The sequence below is a fragment of the Cavia porcellus genome, unplaced genomic scaffold (genome assembly GCF_034190915.1).
Source record: "Cavia porcellus strain 051 isolate PalLab524CR breed Dunkin Hartley unplaced genomic scaffold, mCavPor4.1 scaffold_30, whole genome shotgun sequence".
Lineage (NCBI taxonomy): Eukaryota > Metazoa > Chordata > Mammalia > Rodentia > Caviidae > Cavia > Cavia porcellus.
The window spans coordinates 44472974-44490890 of NW_026947513.1; the positions used below are offsets into that span (position 1 = coordinate 44472974).

Here is a 17917-nt window from a genome sequence, read left to right on the forward strand (position 1 = left end):
ATACTCATTTCCTCAATTCAACAGACTGATATTGTGGCAGAAGGCAACCATGAGAACATGGAGGATGAAAAAGTTACCTGGACATGAGATTTTCTTTAACATACTGAGAGGATCAGAAGGGACTTTTCTCCATTCACAGCAAACATCTTTTAGGGATAAACCAAGAGAAGGAAAAACCCCAAGAGGAAAGATCTCTGGTTTATTTAGACCATCAGTATGAGAGCAAAAAGCAGGAGAAAAACAGTTTGGGCCAGGACCTGTCTCAAAGTTTATCATATTTTTTAGGGCTTGGGAAGGATATGTCCAGGAAAAACCTTTTTAGAAATGTAAACTTCTTGTTTTTTAACCGTTTGACCCTCACAATGCCTGTATAATTTTTGCCCCTTAGTTTAAGCATTGATCTGTCATATAGCCCGTGTGATTTTGCTCTACTATTTATGCTTTTTAAAAAAGCTTGCATGACAGTTTTCTCACAGTTTACTTATTTGTATGATTTTGCTGCATATTTGAACCATTACACCTCATGGAGCCTGTGTGCTTTTGATCCTGTAGTGCAATCATTCAGTTTAATCATTCACTCCTGGCCAGTTCACGCAAAGCAGTTTCAGTAAGACTCATTTATTTAATATTGAAAACAAAACGTATGTCAACACAAATTGAATTATTATAGGAATGTTGAACTTTGAATCACACAGTACTCAATCCAGATTGCAATATGTAGGAAGGGAGGCAAAGGACTTGTAAACTGCTGAGGACCATCTTGTCATGACTCTGCCCATGGAGGTGGAGGTAAATGAAATTGTCACCCTTCTAATGCCAATCAGCTGAAAAAGCTCTACTCCCTTTTTTTCTTCTTTCCTGTCTCCATAAACTTTTGAAAACAAAACAAGCAACATTTTATGATAAGGAAAGAAATGGCAGCTACACAAGCCAGTAGAAAGCCAATCACATCCAGAGAGTGGTACTGGTACCAGGTGAGGTTATGGGCAAGGGGTCGCAGGTGCTTGGCACCTTTATGTTGCATGACATACTCAATCCAGAAGACTGCTCGGTCCAGGGGCTTCATTGGTTGATCATGGTGAATAGTTGATAACCACATAGCATTCTCCTTATAGCTGAAGAAATTTAAATACATTTAGAATTATTTCAAAGTGGTGGAATGTAAGTTTTTTGAAAAGGTAAACTGAATGCAGAAAAATGTTTAAAAATTATTTCCTTGTCCAGTACAAGACCAAGAATTTTTTTTTTATTTCAGAGTTCATTTAAGAAGCCTACTGCATAAGCTAGAACTTCTCAAAAATGAGATTAAAAGATGTGATCAGAAAGGCTGGGCTTGCACTGCTATTTCTAACTTAGAGCTTATAGTCATTTCCTTCAAAATGGTAAAACTAACAATTAAAAATAGAAAACATAAGATACGCTGTTCTTTTGAGACTTGGAATTGGAATTACATAGTAAAAAACTCTTACTAGACCTATTGTAAATGTTCAAATCACTACCGCAATTTAGAGACAAAAGCAAATCTTTGTCTAGATCTTACTACAAGTGCAAGCAAAATTTTAAATAATTACAGTAAAGTGGGAGCTACAACACCATTTTATACTCTATTTTAGCTCTCTAAAGAGACTTTAGTCTTCATGCTGATCCCTCCAAATTTCCTGTTTGCTGAATCATGCAGACTAAGCATGCATGAGACAGGCTTTTGCCCTGGGTGACATAATCTCAGGAAGTCTCTCTGGCCCTTAAAGCCAACCCTAGCACCAAAAGTCACACCAAATTAGGAGCAAAGCTCCAACCCAGAAATCACTCAGTATATAATATTAAGGCACTGGGTCTTGGGGACCAACAGTTTGGACTACATGTTAAATGTTGTGCCCAGGTTAATAAAGCCAGTTTGCCACATGATTGGCCTTCATAGATTATTCTCTGCATCTCTGTTTAACAACAGTATTAACCAGAAACCAGCATTGTATTTTTATTCATAGTTAGATCATTGAAAATGAAAAAGAGATTGCCATTCTGAATACTGAACTAGTCTATGGCTATACCACCCTGAACATGCCCGATCTCATCTGAACACTGAACTAGTTTTCACTGGTTGCTTCTTTATAAATAAATATATTTTGAATTCATCAGTAAGTGGGAAGATCACACCCACAAGATTCATGACTTCAGTTTACTGTTTCCTTCATATCTCCTTGTAATTATGTTTTAGCATTCTCAGTAAGACTAATTGTTTCATTACAGACTATTTCAAAATCTTGTACTGTGCTTAAACTAGAACAAATTTTTCAAATGAGAACACTGACCAAGTTCATCATGACCCCCAAATTGGGCTATCCATGATAGCTTCTTCATTAAGCTCATTAGCATTTCAATAGTTTTCATGTCAGACTCACTAATATTTTCTTGGATTTTTATCAGAACTTATCAGTAAGTACAATGTGGATAAAATGTTTGTACTCACAAAGGGTTGTTAATCACTGTCTTCAGTGCATTTAGCAAATCTGTACTTGATAGTGAGTTGAATTCTAGTTTCATAGCTGCTCCTTTAGCCTTCATGTGAGCAATGTTATCATGTTGTTCCCCAAACAAGGGAAGGCCCACCATCGGGATTCCATGGTAGATTGCTTCATAAACTCCGTTGGCTCCTCCGTGAGTTATAAAAGCTCTGGTTTTTGGATGACCTAAGATTAGGTGAATGTCAGACTAATAATTCATTATAAATTTTTAGAAATTCAATGAGAAATGTACAATATGAAATACTTAAACAGGGGTACTTTATGAATAAAGAATTTGTATGTATGTATCATTTTACGTAGGATAACATTTTTGATTTTGTACTTGGAATTGGACTCACAAACTTGCACTTGCCAGGTAAGTGATTGTGCAACTGAGCTAACCCCTTGGCACCTGTTTTTGTTTGTTTTTGAGACAAAGTGGCCTTGATCTTTCTATGTAGTCTAGCCCGTCCTGAAACTCTCAAAAGTTTTCCTTCCTCAGTACCTTAGGTACTGGGATAATAATCATTTACTACCACACCTGGAGCACTGATACGTCTTTTTATTTCTCATAACAAGAAAGGAAAGGAAAGTGAATGTTGTCAGGCAAATATGGTAAATGACCACAGCAATGAATGTGTGATTGTCAGACAAAGTTCATACAGTATAATAAACCAAGCGATATATTTGAAAGATGTCATAACATTGAGAACCTTTTCTTTTAAAGGGATAGTACATTTATTAATTCTGAAAAAAGAGTGTGAGTCAGCAAGATTTGTAACTGGGACCAAAGTGAAATAAATATTAAGTCATGATAAATGTGTAAAAATTTTCCCATTGAAAATGTATTATAACAGGAAAAAATCAAGGGTGTTATTCTGAGTAGTATTTGTAAACATACATTTCTTTGAAAAGACAGGTGGAAGGCCATCCCGCAAATCATTAAAGCATCTACTATGACAAGCCAGTAGATTTTCAATAAGGCCCTTAAGATTATTTCTGTGGATAACAAAACTCAACTATTACAATTTATTTTGCTTCTCCTAACAATGGAAATATATGTAGTGCAGTCAGTGTTTAGGTTTGATTTTCAAGAACAAATGCTCCTTGTTTAGTTCCACCTTGAGGCATTATCATGCCTATTTAATTAGGATATCAGTATTGGGTCTCCAGCATCTTACCAAGTAGGTCATTCTGGGGGATCCACTTGTACAACCGAGTGTTGGCTCCTAAGGTATCTGGTTTCTTGCCATCAAATCTCCAAACAACCTGTTAAGACTATAGACTGGATTTTCTGTATGCTATACTTGAAAATTAAAGAATGCTAAGTTAAATATGAAGATGCTGAGAAATATAGAACAATAATGTTTTCTGCTTTATAACTAATCAGAAGAAATGCTGTTTTATAATTAGTCAGAAGAAATGTTTGACATATAATGACTAAAACAAGTCAGATACTACATTATAAATTAAATATTTTGGAAATTATTAAAATACTTAAAAGGTCAAAATAGTTTTGAAATGTAGAGAATTTGCAAAGAGTAAATTATTTCTAATTATTTGCATCTTCATTAATATGTTTTTAATCGTAACTCTCATGTGAGAATATTAATACTGACCTATTTTTAAAAAGATAGGTTATTTAGTTTTTTAAAGTTTATAAGTAATCATTTTCCCAAAAGTGAATTTTTAGATCTGGAAGCATATTTGATATCTAAACCATGTAAATCTCATAAATACATTTTTGTTAAAAATCAATTAATTGATTTTAGGAAGTACATGTAATTTTTTAATATTAAAATTCATTAATTGCTGAATAGACTCTAAAGTTTCAATTGATATTACCACAAGACATATTATTACCATTTCTAGATTTGGAAATTAAATTTAGGAAATAATGCTGATTTGCACTTTATAAGTAATGTAGCTTTTCAAAAATAGTGTGCATTTTAAAATAATTTTCTTCAGCTATTTGTTTCCTTTTCCATGTTATAGCACAATGTATTCATAGCAGAGATTAACTTGGTCTGCTATAGCCTAAACACATTACATTGTTCTAAAATGAGGTACTGGTTTTAGAAATGTTAAAGTATTCTCCTACTATATAGCATCATTTACAAATGTTTGAGTTCTATTTACTTTGGGAATGTTAAAACTAATTGCATGCAATCCACTTAACATTTGGCATAGGAGTTCAAAAACCTAACAGTAACTAAAATCTAGCGTAGTTCATTCCTACTCAAAATCTAAAGTGGAAACAAGTATGTTACAAATTTAAGCTCTATTATGTTTTACAGAGAGCCCAACTGGACATCTTCCCAAGACAGGCTTATTTCTCTTTGATTTTTTGTTATTTCCCTTTGCCTTTCTTGACTGGGAAGATATGAAGGTGATGTGATAAAAGCCTAGTCCTTGTGGAGCACATTTCAAATGCCCCAGTTCCACTGTGTGGAAAACACCCAACTTCACTCTAATTTTTGCTTTGTTCTCTTTTAGATATGGGTGGCCAACACCCCAGCTAGCCCCACCTCATTTTTTAATTAGAATGGCTGAAGGTATAGTGAACCTTGAATTGGCACCACTTGCTTTTTTCTGCTCTGAATATCTCCCTGAAATATATAATAAAGGCTATACCAAAATGAGACTAAACACAAAATTGAAGACAATATGGAAATCATAACCTGTATGGTTTTTTTCAAACCCATAGAAATACTTGCTTAAAGTTACTGGGACATTTCCTTATTAAATAAAAGTATATTTTTCTGAAATATTTCTGATGTATACAGTTTACCACATCAATCCTGCAGGGCAAATGAGTTCATTACTGCAATCAGAAATTGCAGAACTTGATGAGTTCTTCAGTGGATGCCTGCCATTGAGAAACTTTGCCAACCTTTTGTGGAATCTGTCCAAGGGCTGAAGCAATCAAATTGGCTTTCTCATCAGTCATGTTTCTTATCATTGATCCCAAAGAAAACACTACAATACCATGTTCTCCAGAGCTCTGCACAAACTCTTCCATTTCCTGTGAAAATTTTTATTCCATTTAGAAAAAAGCCTAGCAAACACAATGAATACAAAAGTGAAAATGATAAAAAGAAGAATTAGGTGAAATTATTAGTCAATCTGAAAAACACATATGACAAAGAAATATCTTCAGAATTTCAGAACAATATATAAAACTAGTAAGGCTACTAATATTTTTGGTAACCAATACTCAGAACAGTTATTTTCATGCAAATCTAAAGCTTTTAAATTAATTTGTATTTTATGAAAATCTTAAAAAATTGTAGTTTTCATTTTGCTTCCTGTTTATGCTAGGAAAAGATAGTGACTTTATTCATTTTCTTGTCTTTCTTTTCATATTTCCCACTCTTACTGTGGCTGAGTTATTGTTATTAAATATCTTTGCCTGTAGGCAAAGAGATAATATAGAAACCATTGGTCATTTTCTGTTAGCTGGTTCTAAATACCTTGTAATACTTTCATCCTCTTGAATGGTTTCACACTCTCGTGATATGTTTGATGCTATAGTATACGAAGTTATACGCAACTATTTTAAGGAAAGAAACACTATGGTAACTACTATTAAGTCAGGTTATATTGTGGTAAAATACTGGGCTGTTTAGATTGTTCTGTTCTGATCTGTGTTGTTAAGCTGTTATGTCCTCTTTTATTACAACGTCCTCCTTTATTTATTTATTTATTATTTTCTTAATTAAGGGAAAAATTTTTAAAAATTAGAAGTATATATTATAGTAACTTTTTTGATTTCCTATTAACTTGATTTGAAGCCCTGTATTGCTCTCACCATCTACTTTTGACTGATTTTACTCTATTCTGTTTTACTTGATTATATCAATTTTGAGGGTATAGGCCACTACTTTGAAGGAAATAAGATTCACTATGATGCCCATTTTGGTTTGACTATTATCTTCTTTTGAAGTCCTGTAATTGTCTCCAGTGTTTTGGTTTTATTGGCTTTGTTCTTTACTGTTTTGCTCAGTTTCATTATAACTGATGATATAGGCAATTCTTTTTAAGATAGCAAGAGGCATTATGGTAACCAATGTTGATCACCTTGTATTCTGTTTTTACAATATGTACTATGCCCATCCTAAGTTTTGACTGAATCTGCTTTGTTTTGACACATTTGATTTTATTCTCTTTCAAAAACAGTGTGGGAGTAATAAAACCCAAATGTGTAAATGTTATTGTAAAAAAGAGAAGAAAAGGAAGTGTTCTAAAGGATACAAGTGCAAGTTTGTTTAGGTATGTAAGATAGATGAACATATTACTAAGTTTTTGTTGGATCATTGAACACAGCTCTTTGCAGTCTCACTGTTTGAAAGTCCACTTTTTATGCTTTAATTTTGTAACTTGAACAAATATTTCTAAGATGAAAATATGTAATCTATTAACTAGTGATTTCTTACTGTTTATGTTTTGAAATTCTGTATTACTTGTAAACTTTTACTGTTTTTTCTCTTTATTTAAATAAAAAAATCTTTGCCAAGACAATTATATAAGTGTGATATATATATATATATATATATATATATATAAACTTATAACTAATTTAGTGTTATTAAATTTTCTCATGAAGAACAATTGGGATATTGTGTTACGTGCATATTTCATTACTAAATCATTTCCCAATTCTGGAGTTTTACATTAATTCCAAGTTTTATTTTCACAAAAAATTAGCATGTACATAGATTTGTGAATCTTTGGATTTTTAACTGTATTCATTGTGCACTCTACAATAAAAGTCATGAATGCTATTAGAACTTGATAGAAGTTTCTAATTTTCTATTTTGTGCAGGTTAGTAACAGCTGTTAGTAGCAATTTTTACTGCTTTCAAAATTCTCTTTATCTTTATTTTCTTTTTCCATTTCCTGCATCTGTTAAAACTGTTATTTTGCAATAAAAATCCTTCATATGTTCAGGTGTATTGTTTAGAACATACTCTGATAATGCTTCATAGATTTGACGTGTGGAGCTTTTACACAATCTGAAAAAATTTGTATTAAAATATCTAACAGAAGTTGGAATTTTTCCCAATAATCAAATCTCAGTTTTACATTGCTCTTAAGAAGGATGCAAACAAAACAAAACAAAATCTGAAAAGATCACATATGCTAAAATCATAAAGAATGTTTCATTTCTACATATATCTTTGAAGTTTGATGTCAATTTAAAATATTTTAGATTATTGTGTTCTTTAATGAGGAATATCAGTCTATACAGTGCCAGAAAAATTTGTAGTAAACACCAAATCAATATTCAGAGAAATGGTAGATCTGGAAGGTGTTTAATTTACATGCAATGGTTCATTTTTCTGCACTCATTTTACCAGACAACGTTGATGCCCACATCTTGTCCTTGTACAGAACTTTACAGAGGCAGCCTACAGATTTGACATAATGCATTAAATACCTACTTCAATAAAGTATTCCATCCTTTTGTACACTGAAATGGAAAATTCTAGGATCCAAAGTGAGGAATGGTTTCAATGCTATGGGCAAGGCAAGGAGATGTTAGGCTAGGGAACAGATACTGATGGGGACAGCACAGGCATACAACTGAGCACTTGTCTTCTTTGTAAGGTAGACTAAAGAACTACATTTCCCACATGAAAATCTCATTTCATCTTGTTGATCTAATTGCCTGAAATAACATATTTGCCTTTAAAGAAGACTTCTAATTAAGTCATATGAGTAACCTTGTACATGTGTGCATATCTTAGTCTGCATTTCATCACGTGTTTCCCGAACTCTCATATCAACCTTCTAAATGTTCTGCACTGCTACCATTCTGCATGTCTGCAATCTAATCTACCTAAGAGCTCTACTAGTATTTATTTTAATATAAAGGGAAATATTATCTTCTGTTTCCCAAATTCTTTTCTCTGTATCACCAAAGTTTTACTGCATATTTTGGGTGAATTTGATTCTAGGTTAGCTACCAAGAAAATTATCATCCTGTTAAAAGTAGCTTCAGTTCTTTGGGGATGTACCTAACAGCTAACAGCTAATGCTTCTCAATGCCTTATCCTTTAGTCTATTCCTGTACTTTGTTCATTTATTATTATTGTTATTAGTTTCTCTAGGAAATCTTCTATAATCAATATTAATCTCACAATTTCCATAGTAATATAATTCTTCCCTTTAGAGATATGTTTAGCATATTTTTTTTTTACTTAATTATACTCTTTCCAAAAAGTATAGAAGATGTGAAGGGCAAACACTGTGAGTTGTTTATATGCACATTTTACACTTACTGAACATGCATATGAGGCACTTTAAGGATTTTGATTGAACAAGTGAATGATATGAGGGATGATGAGGTTCAGAATCTAATGGACTCTATGCTAATTGCCTCCTAGGAATCCCATTATTTCTGTACTGCTAAAGAAATGCAGATACTTGAGCTGGAATGCAAATAAGAGAAGTCTTCTCTTTTAAAACAAGCTGTTTCTATGCATTTGAAATGATCTTTGAATTTGCTGGGTTGCCCAGGCATGTTTGACCCAGTGATTCTCCTGCCTCAGCCTCTGGAGTTCTGGCTTGTGCCATACCGTCTACCTGAAATATATATTTCTAATTGACAAAATACCTTTTCCTCACATATTTCCCATTGTGATTCAAGACTCTCAATAGAGCAAATCATTTTCACTGAAAATTAAAAGATATAGTAGAGACAGAATGCATTTACCTCAGGTAGAGGTTTGGCAGGTTTGCAGTGGAGTCCTCCAACATAGTCAAGTTTGGTAAAGACGGATGAGGAAATTCCATGTCCCAGTAGCTTCGAATAAGCCACATGTCTGCCTTGCTCATTGTTTCATATAATGTAGAAGGTTTTCCTGAATGAATAATGGTAAAAATAGAAAAGCCTGATTAATTACAGAACTACTGAGTGAAAAAAAATTCTTCAAAATGTCAGGAAAGAAATATAAATTAACTGTTCATTAACAAAAATATGTTCACATTAGAACAAAATATTTTGTATTTTATGTGTGATTCACTTTTATCTTTGAGAAATGAGACTAAAATTAACTCAGTATGTTCACACTCAATGTAGACATCAAAATTGTTATATAATTAAAATGCATTTCAAATTCTCTAAATCTGTTAACTTAATAGATGAAAATAGTAACAAATGATCTGGACTCTGAGTCAAAGAATCCTACTCTAATTTTGGAATAAGTTTTTCAAACAATCTTTAGTAATCATCATTTACCAAGTTGGCACCTAATAAAAGACTATGGATGGCTGGGTATGTAACTCAGTGGCTTAACTGCTTCCCTGGTAAGCACAAGGTCATGTGTTCTATCCCAGGTACAAAAAAAAGGACTGTGGATGACTTTATTGCACTACCATGGATTTTTATTCAAATTTATTACTTCATCTTATGAACTCATCATTTGCCAGTATTTACATACATCTCCTGAAATATTTGCAGCAATTACAATAAGACATATTTGTGTTTTTACTTCATTGTGACTGATTGTTTTTAAAAAACATATTGGAAAACACTACATTTATTCTACATTTCTACAGATTATGAAACTTTAAAGTGGACGATTGCTAAGGACATATCATAGCATGATGAATCATTATATTATTCAAGTTCAAATACTGGAGTCTAGAGTAACGCACTGTAATGCAAAAGTGAAGGAATCTTTTAGGTAGTAAGTTAAAATAGTTACTTTATATAAGCAAATTCCTCACATGGGAAAATAGTTGTCAAAATGTTACTAGATAAATTTACTAGAAATATGTATATCTCCTTAATATACTTGTCTTGATTCATAAGGAGCTCTCAAAAGATTTATATTTTGAAATGCAAAGAGAGTAAATTTCATAAGAATTTGCAAAATTAAAACCTCATTCTTCATTGTGGAGTTGTGTGACATCGTGAAGTGATCTGTATCAGTAACAGGCTAGTATTGTCAGCCATATTACACCGTAATATAAACATTTCTACATGTGCTATGAGACTGATAATTTACTTCTTACTGCATTGCTTATTTATAAAAGAGAAATTCCTTTGATTTTACATACACCCAAAGACACACTATAAGAATCGCTCAGTTTACAAACTAAAAATATGACTTACCTAAAATTTCACTGTAAAGCTGGTCCCACCTTTTCTCATCAAATGTTTGAAACCAAAAGTCAAAATAAAGCATGCATATCATGTTTTTGACCCTTTCCATGAAAGTCATTTCACCACTTAACCCTGACATGATGACAGGTACATAAGAAGGAGGAAGGAGAAGCCCTCCAGCTCTTTTTTCCGCTTGGAAGCCAGGAGAGAAGCGAAGACTGTACACAAAAGGGATGTGTAGTATCTCAGCCACCAGCTCACCACAGGGGCCAATGGCATCTGCCAGAAGGATATCAAACCTTGATTCTTGTAAGTGTTTCAAAAATTTTTTGTTTGAGACTAGTTCTTTACATACATTCTCCCATTCATAAGAAAAATATTTGAACAAGTTTTCTACTTCTGGAAAATAATCCACACATGTATCCACTGACCCAGTATTTAACCACGTGGTAACCAAGTCAGTGAAAATTTTTTCCCAGTAGTCTCTAGTGAAAGATGTATGAAATGTTTCAAATTTAATTTCAGATGTTGTGTTAACATCAACAAAAATAAAACATGAAGGTCTCAGGACTGTCACCTCATGTCCCCTCCGGATAAGTTCCTCTAATATGACCTGTATATTCATCCAGTGGCTGAATTCCACCGGCCATACCAGCACCTTTCCACAGCTCCCGGAGTGGAAGTGACAACACAGTTGTAGCAGCAGCAGAGCCAAGATCCTTTTCATGGGCATCTGGAAAAGTGAAGTATTTCCTTTCCAATCATGCTACTTTCTGTCTGCTTATATTCAGGGAGAAATTGACCAACAAGTTAAAAAATAACTTGGAATGGTGAAAGTAAATATATCAAATGGACACAGCATGAGGAGTGACAGCAGATTCAAAATGTAATGCAAATCATAATGTCTTTTATAAGAGGGTTTAATTTTTCTGTTATGATTACGTGATTTCAGGTAGTTTGAACCCAATGGCCAGCAAGTGTCAGGCACCTGTATTATGCATGTGATATTAAAGTGCTGTCAGAACAGTGGAAAATACAAAGTGACTTTTTAGTAATCATGTGACACAGATTTAGAAATGAAGTAATTTCACAGATAATGGATAATTCTTTGACATCATGATTCAAGAACTATTTCCTTCTGTCTGATGATGTATGTTTCACATATGTACAGTTCATTAATTTAAACTGTGTCATTCTGTTTCATAATTTTACAACCATGTATAACATTGTAATTCTTAGTTTTGTAGCACTCTGTTACTGCCATTGTATATCCTATTCCATCTTTCAGCTTATCATCCAGATGCCTGACTTGACTGCTTGAGTCCTTCCTTCTGAAACAAGCCATTAAAATAAACAAAACCTATAGTAATTTTCCTAAAATATTTGAGGCAAACTTCCAAAGAAAGTTAAGGACAAGGCAGAATTCTGAAGAGCACAGATATTCACAATGATCTCCTTAAAAAGGAGAACTAGGTCCAGATAATATATTCTCCTTTGAGATCCATGTTGGGTAAAGAGGGACTTGGCTTGTGGAGAATAATATAAGCAGGAAGTCCCTTGGAGTCTGCTCAGACCACAGAGAACTCAGGTGTTTGCTTGGAAAAATCTTGCAACACTGAGGATAGCTGGAGTTCTTCCAGGTAACCACGCGCTTGCTGTTTTACTGCAGGAAAAGAACTCTTCTTGTGTTGCACCGTCTACTACCCAAATTCCTGCTACACAAGTGACTCTACTTATCTGAGTGTTTTTATTGTTTTGTTTTGATTTTAGTGTTAGATTTTTAAATAACTGGCCAGTTTCCCAATATCTCAGCTCACACTTTTGAAAACTAATTAAATGTTGTTACTTATTCTCAAAAGGTCTTGGGAACTAGGAGGAAACCTCACCTTGAGCAGCTCAGCCTGTGAAATCCTCCAGAAAAAATTAAGTAGCCTGTCCATTTGTGTACTGTCTTCCCTGCATGTTTATGTTTTCCATTCACTAATCTTTCACTTGAAAAATAGCTGGGCAGTCCACACAGTGTAGCCTGGCTTCCAGAAGATTCCAGAATTACATGGAATTCACCATCTAGTGTCCCATTTTCCTTAGTTATTGATAGGATAATGTCCCACCACACATGATGGCAATGTCAAGGAATGGTCTATAACTCTTGCCCAGCAAAAAGACTAGCGGTATTTCCTGTATAAATTGAAACAACTTTTCCTTCAGCTTTAGAAGTTTCACAGATATTCCATCCAAACTTCTCATATATGGACATAGCTTTAGATTTTAACTGCAACTCTTGCTCTATTGAGAGCTGGAACTGCATTACTTGGACTGTTTAACTGTAAAATTCTACCTAAGTAATCCCTTTTTGTGTCTTTCTGATGATTCTATATTTTGTGATGAAAATCAATGAGGTGAGTCATGGCTCCCCATCTTCACAACTACTTTGGACTCTATGATGAGAGCTTCCTCAATTCTAATGTTTAAATACATCTATATCAAAATCAATAAATATTTTGTTTCATAATGTACATTCTTAATTGAAAAAGATACATTAGTTAATGCAGTTTATATTTAAATGTTTATTTTTCTGCAATATGAACCTGAAGAATCCTAAGAACGCTGTCATTGTAAACCCAGGCAGGATGAAATCTGCTTAACTAAAAAATGCGAGATTTTTTTTTTACTATTTTCTATAGTTAAAATCCCAGAGCATTAAATTATAAGAAAAGAATAATTTGGGACTATATTGTTGAGTTCTAAGTTACTACTGCATTTTCTTAATAACTTGTCAAGAGGCCATGTGCTGTGGGAAACAGGACCATCAGTGGCACACAAGGCTGGGCCCCTGAGCCCACCCTTTCCTCAACTCACTGTCCTGCTGCCTGCCACAGGACACAGAACCATCAGCAATGCAGAATCTCCATCAGCATGCAAGGCCAGATCCTAGAGTCCACCACTTCCATGCCCCCAGCTTTCCACCACCCACCTCAGGACACAGGACCTCCATCAGCACAGCTGATGGAGGCAGAGCTGGTCTCTTCCATGCTCCCACTGTCCCACTGTAGGACTCTGGTATACCCCACCTCATGAATATAGTATTGCTGTTGATCTTCAGGTCTCACTCCTCCCCCTAAAACATTAGACTTCAGTGAATTAACTATGCTGTGTTGATAGGAGACTCAGTACCCTTCATTCAAACAAAAGACCTCAGCAGGCTTCCATCAGTATGGTGCATTTGACAGTAAAATAGGAATATAGTTTGTCACCTTCAGTGGATAAACAAAAGCAATAGCCAAGCCCCCTCAAGAAGTAGACCCTTGGTGATCTTTTCAAGAATGCAGGTGAGTCCTTCCCGCACATAGAGAACATCACATAGGTCGAGGAGTGTGCCATTAAGGCCTCCCTCAACAAGGGTAAAATTAAAAGGCCTTAGGGGACACAAGAGGGTCACAGCTCAAACAAACAGTACAGAAAAGGAGATCTGGTGACCTAAAGACATAGAAACAGCAGGAACTAAGGATTGATTTATTTCAATACTCCTAGGTTTGACAGCCTAGGAAGAATGTAGGACTCACCCAGTTCTTGCAGCAAAAATTCAGGTGACTGACCCACCTCTCTATTGTAGCACCCAGAAATTGGATAAACATCACACAGTAGGACCTTAAGATACACTCTAACAATAGATGACACTAGTGGGACCAAAAGGCCAAATATTAGCCCAAAAGGTAAAAATGACAAAACAATAAAAGCAAAATCCAATCTTAAACATCTAGTCCATCAGGAGCAAATAGAGAAGACACTGAAATATGGGAATTTAAAAGCCACACACTGGCTTGGAATCTTGGAAAAGGTATGAAAAAAATAAAAAGATAATTCCATGAGGCTATAGAAGAAATCAAATCAGAAGTAATCTCTCATGTAAAGACAGAAATAACAACCATAGTAAAGGATTTGCTAAGCGTAACTAGGGAAGAAATAGATAATAAAGTACAAGAGCATGGGGAACTGATTGAATTCTTGAATGAACAATACAGTAAAAAGCAGAATCCATGAAACAACCTCAAAGAGATATCCAAGACACAAAAGATTCTATTGAAATCAGTATGGAGATTCCTCTGAAAATGGGATGGGAAGTTCCACTCAATCCATTATTCTCCTCCTAGGTATTTTCCCAGAAAAACTGAAAATGTTATGTCACAGTGATATATGTGCACCCATGTTTATAGCATCAAAATTTGTAACAGTCATGTCTTGGAAACAATCAAAATGCCCATCAACCATAGAGTGAATGAAAAAGATGGGATATTTTCACAAAATGGAATATTACTCAGCTATAAAAAGGATGATCTTGAGGTCTTTATAGGTAAATGGAGGCAACTTGAGACTATCCTAATAGGTAAAATAAATAAGAATCATATTTGTAAATATCACATTGTCTCTCTGATGTAAAAAGTAATAAAAACTATAAGAGTAAAATCATCTGAAGTGTGTAATAGCTATTGTAAAAAATAAAGGAAAGTGCTCTAAAATATATAACTGTATGTTTAAGTTATAAGATAGATAATTATATTACCACATTTTTGTTGGATCATGGAACAGAATAGTTTGTGCTTTCATTGGTTAATTGTCCATTTCCTGTGCTTTAATTTTATGACTTGAACAACTATTTCTAAGATGAAAATATATAATTTATCAACTAGTGATTTCTTAGTGTTAATTTTTTTGAAATTCTATATTATTTCTACCCTTTTTTGGTTTTGATTTTTTTCTTTTAATAAAAAAACTTTTTAAAAATCATAGCTATCTTAAAAATGAGGTGATTAAATGTAAGTAACTTTTTTGAATTATTGTAAAAGAATAGTTGTGTATAACTGGATGAAACTTTCTGGTGCAAGAATCTTTTATGATAATCTTGTGTAATAAATTTGTAATACTAAAAATATTTTTATTAAGTTCAAATATACTACGTAAACTGAAACAGTTTTGCTCCCAATATTTATATATACTTTCCCTATTGACTCTGTAACTACTAAGGGTAAACACTCTATGTGAATATGAATCCATGATAAACACTGATCACAGAAGTGCTTGATGTGAATATAAGATGAAGGGACATTAGTATGGAAGGTTAAAAATGGGATTGGATGTGGAAAATGACAGCTGATCATAATCTCTTATAGATTATTCTCAAAGATGCTTCCTCTGGTTATTTTATTCCTCCTGTTGTGTGGGGAGTGGCAGAAGCTAGAAATGGATCACATGTGTTGGAAAGTGAGCAAAGACCCTTCAAAGAATAAAGAGCACTGGAGGCAAGCTGTGTGAACAAACTGCTTCCGTGCAGAGAACACCAAGCCCAGAGAGAACCCAAATGATGTGTTTCTGGACAAAGGAGATGTCACCTACCTGCAATTTTATAAATAAAAGCACTGCATTGGTTGAGCAATTCCTTTCCTCTCATCAGGAGACTGATCTCTACCTGATCTCAGCTTTTTGTGTCTCATAATTTCTCCATTCTTTCACCATCCTCCCCCCCAGAAACTTTGAGGTATGTGCAGGATGTGGCACTCTCTTCCAATAAGCTTTCTGCCTCACATTTTTGGAAAAACAATGCTTCATATATCATGTACCAGACTGTGCTTTTATGTCCTCATACCATGAATAAAACTTCTATAAAATTTCTTGTAAGCATCCTTCTTCTTCATCTTTGTTCTCATGTCACTTAGTTCAAAATTAGAAACCATGAATATTTCAACTTAGGATGATTTTTCAGTGGCCTTTTTGTGGTGATGAAGCAGCCCCTCTATGCTTCCCAGGGAAACTATGACAGCCTGTTCTGCGGAACATGAATAATTTTCTTTATTTTTTATTTTATTTAAAAGGAAAAAGAGAAAAATCAAAACAAAACAAAGCAATGAAGGGTACAAGTAATACAGAACTACAAAAAAAAAAAAAGTAAGAAATCACCAGTTAATAGATTACATATTATCATCTTAGAGATAGTTGCTCAAATCACAGTATCAAAGTATACAAAGTGGACATTCAAACAGTGAGACTGCAAACATTTGTGTTCAATGATCCAACCAAAAACATTAATATGGTCATCTATTTAATACCCCTAAACAAACTTGCTGTTGTATCCTTTAGAGCTCTTTTTTCCCTCTCTTTTTTACAACAAAATTTACACATTTTGGGTCTTATTACTCCTTAGTTCTTATTACTTTTTTTTGGGGGGGGGACAGAATAAAGTGAAATATGGCAAAACAAAACTGTCAGTCAAAACCAAGGATAGACATAGCACAAGATGTAAAACAGAGTACAAGGTTATCAACAATGGTTAACAACAATGTCTCTTGTTTCCTTAAAAAGAATTGTCTATCTCATCAGATATTATAAAGTTGAACAAAACATTAGAGAACAAGACTAATAAAACTTAAGCATTGTAAACATTACAGGACTTCCAAAGGAGGCAATAGTCAAACCAGAATGGGCATCTTAGTGAATCTTATTGCCTTAATATAGTTGCATATACCCTCAAACTTGATACTATCATTCAGAGTGGAACAGAGTCTAATCAGTCGAAACAAGATAGTGGCATTATTACAGGACTTCAAAACAAGTTAATAGGAAATCAAAAAAGTTACTATTATATATCCTGCTAACTTTTTAAAATTTTCCCCTTAATTAAAAAAACATAAGAAATAACTAAATAATTATTTTAATGAATAAGGGAGAGATTGAGATAAAACAGGACATAACAATATAACAATACAGGTCAAAGCATGACTGTTTCAGCAACCTAGTGCTTCACCACCAAATAACCCGACTTAATAGTAGTTACCATAGTGTCTGTCTTTTTCCTTGAAATATTTGAATAAAACTTCATATACTATAGCTTCAAGTATTTCCATATCAAGACGCCCAGAATAAAGCCTTTCCAATTAATAAGTGAAAACTTTATAAGGCTTCAAGGCCACATAATGGGGAATCATGATTACCATCTATTTTTATATATTTGAATCATTACTTACATTAGGGAAACTATTTGGTATTCATACACGCGAGATTGATTTATTTCACTTATGAGTATGGTCTCAAGCTGCGCCCATTTATTGATATATATCTCAATGTGATCCTTCTTTATAGCTGAATAATACTCCATTGTATAGAAATACCACACTTTTTTATCCATTCCTCAGCTGATGGACACTTGGGTTGTTTCCAAGATCTGGCGATTACAAATTGTGCTGCTATAAACATAGGTGCACATATATCACTGTGGTATGATGCTTTCAGTTCTTCTGGGTATAAGCCTAGA

At 33.9% G+C, this 17917-nt stretch overlaps 1 pseudogene; it reads right to left on the reverse strand.

Annotated features, from left to right (window-relative positions):
- Positions 1 to 602: 602 nt before the first annotated feature.
- Positions 603 to 11360, reverse strand: LOC100727613 (UDP-glucuronosyltransferase 2B4-like; annotated as a pseudogene).
- Positions 11361 to 17917: the final 6557 nt, after the last annotated feature.